The sequence below is a fragment of the Triticum urartu genome, chromosome 1 (assembly GCF_003073215.2).
Source record: "Triticum urartu cultivar G1812 chromosome 1, Tu2.1, whole genome shotgun sequence".
Lineage (NCBI taxonomy): Eukaryota > Viridiplantae > Streptophyta > Magnoliopsida > Poales > Poaceae > Triticum > Triticum urartu.
In genome coordinates this window covers 237,182,654-237,186,792 of record NC_053022.1, presented here as the reverse complement: position 1 = coordinate 237,186,792, position 4,139 = coordinate 237,182,654, and positions in this window count along the sequence as shown.

The window sequence follows — 4,139 nt, the reverse complement described above, 5'->3', positions numbered from 1 at the left end:
ACTAGAGCAAAATTATCTAGCTCAAAAGATATAAGTGAAGCACATAGAGTATTCTAATAAATTATAATTCATGTGTGTGTCTCCAAAAATGTGTGTACATCAAGGATCATTGTGGTAAACTAAAAATCAAATACTCAAATCATACAAGATGCTCCAAGCAAAACACATATCATGTGGTGAATAAAAATATAGCCTCAAGCAAAGTTACCGATAGAAGAAGACGAAAGAGGGGATGCCTTCCGGGGCATCCCCAAGCATAGGCTTTTGGCTGTCCTTGAATTTTACCTTGGGGTGTCTTGGGCATCCCCAAGCTTAGGCTCTTTCCACTTCTTGTTCCATAATCCATCAAATCTTTACCCAAAACTTGAAAACTTCACAACACAAAACTTAAACAGAAAATCTCATGAGCTCCGTTAGTATAAGAAAACAAAACACCACTTAAGATACTGTAATGCAGTCATTCTTTATTTATTTTTGGTGTTAAAACTACTGTATTCCAACTTCTCTATGGTTCATAACCTCCGATACTATCCATATATTCATCAAAATAAGCAAACAACACGCGAAAAACAGAATCTGTCAAAAACAGAACAGTCTGTAGTAATCTGTAAGTTTCGAATACTTATGTAACCCCCAAAATTCTAAAATAAATTTATGGACGTGAGTAATTTATCTATTAATCATCTGCAAAAACAATCAACTTAATTTCACTCTCCAGTAAAAAATGGCAGCAAATCTCGTGAGCGCTAAAGTTTCTGTTTTTTACAGCAAGATCGCAAAGACTTTCCCCAAGTCTTCCCAAAGGTTCTACTAGGCACAAACACTAATTAAAAGCATAAAACCACATATAAACAGAGGCTAGATGAATTATTTATTGAATAACAGAAATAAAAAATAATGGGTTGTCTCCCAACAAGCGTTTTTCTTTAAAGCCTTATAGCTAGGCATAAGATATCAACGATGCTCACATGAAAGACAACAATTGAAGCACAAAGAGAGCATCATAAAACACGTGAAAACACATCTAAGTATAACATACTTCCTATGCATAGGCATCTTATAGGCAAACAAATTATCATAGCAAGAAAAAACTAGCATATGCAAGGAAGCGGAAAGAAACAATAGCAATCTCAACATAACGAGAGGTAATTTAGTAACATGAAAATTTCTACAATCATATTTTCCTATCTCATAATAATTACATGTGGGATCATAAGCAAATTCAACAAAATAGCTATCACATAAGATATTTTCAACACTATCCACATGCATGCAAAGTTGGCACTCTTCCAAAATAGTGGGATTAACATTAACTAAAGTCATGACCTCTCCAAACCCACTTTTATCAAAAACTTCATAAGATTGAACATTCTCCAAATATGTGGGATCTAAAGTTGACACTCTTCCAAACTCACTTTCAATAATATTGCAAACACTATTATCAATCTCATATTCATCATGGGGCTTAAATAAATTTTCAAGACCAAAAGAAGAATCACCCCAATCATGATCATTGCAACAAATAGTAGTCATAGCAAAACTAGCATCCCAAGCTTGAGGTTTTGCATATCATTAACACAATTGACGTTAACAGAATTTATAATAATATCATTGCAATCATGCTTTTCATCTAAGGAACTATCAAGTATGGGTGCAATAGCAAAGATCTCATGTTTAACATAAGGAACTATAGAAAATTAATCTTCATAAATATTGGCATCATGGCCACAAGAATAGCAAGCATCATGTTCATCAAGGGATATTTCAATCAAATCATCAGAATCATAATTATCTATAGATTCATGAATATCATTATTTTCTTCTAAAGCAACGGTCATTGTTTCAATAAATTCTTTGACATAGGCATTATGAGCATAGTTTTCATAGCAATATTTAAGTATGTCAAAAAAATTAGATTCGAAGAGAGTAATATCATACTTTTAAATCAAAGAAGCAACTTCATAAGCACCCCTAAAAGCAACAAATTCTTCAATTTGTTCGATATCATAGTAACTATAAACACCCTTTGCATAAGAAGATAAGATTTCAATGTCATTAAACTCACATAGGTATGGGAGGTGTTTTTTTAGGGTTCTTAGATCAACAAGTAAAATCAAAAATTTCACAAAGATTCCAAGCATAACACAACAATCTGTTTATTTGATCCCATAAGAGTCTCCCTTTCCCCGGCAATGGCACCAGAAATCCTTCTTGCTACCTCTTGAGCACCGCGTTGGTTTTCCCTTGAAGAGGAAAGGGTGATGCAGCAAAGTAGCGTAAGTATTTCCCTCAGTTTTGGAGAACCAAGGTATCAATCCAGTAGGAGACTACACACACCTCATACCTACACAAACAAATAAGAACCTCGCAACCAACGCGATAAAGGGGTTGTCTGTGACGCCCCCGATTTGACCGTACACTAATCATGCACGCAAATGTGTACTATCAAGATCAAGGACTCACGGGAAGATATCACAACACGACTCTACAAATAAAATAAGTCATACAAGCATCATATTACAAGCCAGGGGCCTCGAGGGCTCGAATACAAGAGCTCGATCATAGACGAGTCAGCGGAAGCAACAATATCTGAGTACAGACATAAGTTAAAAAAGTTTGCCTTAAGAAGGCTAGCACAAACTGGGATACAGATCAAGGAGGCGCAGGCCTCCTGCCTGGGATCCTCCTAACTACTCCTGGTTGTCGTCAGCGGGCAGCACGTAGTAGTAGGCACCTCCGGTGTAGTAGGAGTCGTCGTCGAAGGTGGCGTCTGGCTCCTGGGCTCCAACATCTAGTTGCGACAACCAGGTAGAAGGGATAGGGGGAAAAGAGGGAGAAAGCAACCGTGAGTACTCATCCAAAGTACTCGCAAGCAAGGAGCTATACTACATATGTATGCATTGGTATCAACTGGAATAAGGCTATTATATGTGGACTGAACTGCAGAAAGCCGGGATAAGGGGGGATAGCTAGTTCTTTCGAAGACTACGCTTCTGGCAGCCTCCGTCTTGCAGCATGTAGAAGAGAGTAGACTGAAGTCCTCCAAGTAGCATCGCATAGCATAATCCTACCCGGCGATCCTCTCCTCGTCGCCCTGTTAGAGAGCGATCACCGGTTGTAATCTGGCACTTGGAAGGGTGTGTTTTATTAAGTATCCGGTTCTAGTTGTCATAAGGTCAAGGTACAACTCCAAGTCGTCCTGTTACCGAAGATCACGGCTATTCGAATAGATTAACTTCCCTGCAGGGGTGCACCACATAACCCAACACGCTCGATCCCATTTGGCCGGACACACTTTCTGGGTCATGCCCGGCCTCGAAGATCAACACGTCGCAGCCCCACCTAGACCAACAGAGAGGTCAGCACGCCGGTCTAAACCTAAGCGCCCAGGGGTCTGGGCCCATCGCCCTTAGCACACCTGCACGTTGCGTGGGCGCGGAAGCAGACCTAGCCTAGTAGGCGTTCCAGTCCAATCCAGCGCGCGCGCTCCGTTCGCTGACGTCACGAAGGCTTCGGCTGATACCACGACGTCGAGTGCCCATAACTGTCCCCGCGTAGATGGTTAGTGCGTATAGGCCAGTAGCCAGACTCAGATCAAATACCAAGATCTCGTTAAACGTGTTAAGTATCTGCCGAATGCAGACCAGGGCCAGGCCCACCTCTCTCCTAGGTGGTCTCAACCTGCCCTGTTGCTCCGCCACAAAGTAACAGTCGGGGGCCGTCGGGAACCCAGGCCCACCTCTACCGGGATGGAGCCACCTGCCCCTTCAGCCCCCATCTCCGAATAGTATCACAGGTAAGGTAACTATGTAAAGTGTATAGTATATGCCCATGATCACTTCCCGAAGTGATCACGGTCCAATAGATAGCATGGCAGATGGACAAGAGGGTAGGGCCACTGATGGAACACTAGCATCCTATACTAAGCATTAGGATGCAGGTAAAGGTAACAACAGTAGTAGCAAGGACAGGCTATGCATCAGATAGGATTAACGGAAAGCAGTAACATGCTACACTACTCTAATGCAAGCAGTAGAGATAAGATAGGCGATATCTGGTGATCAAAGGGGGGGCTTGCCTGGTTGTTCTGGCAAGAGAGAGGGGTCGTCAACTCCGTAGTCGTACTGGGTAGCAGCAGC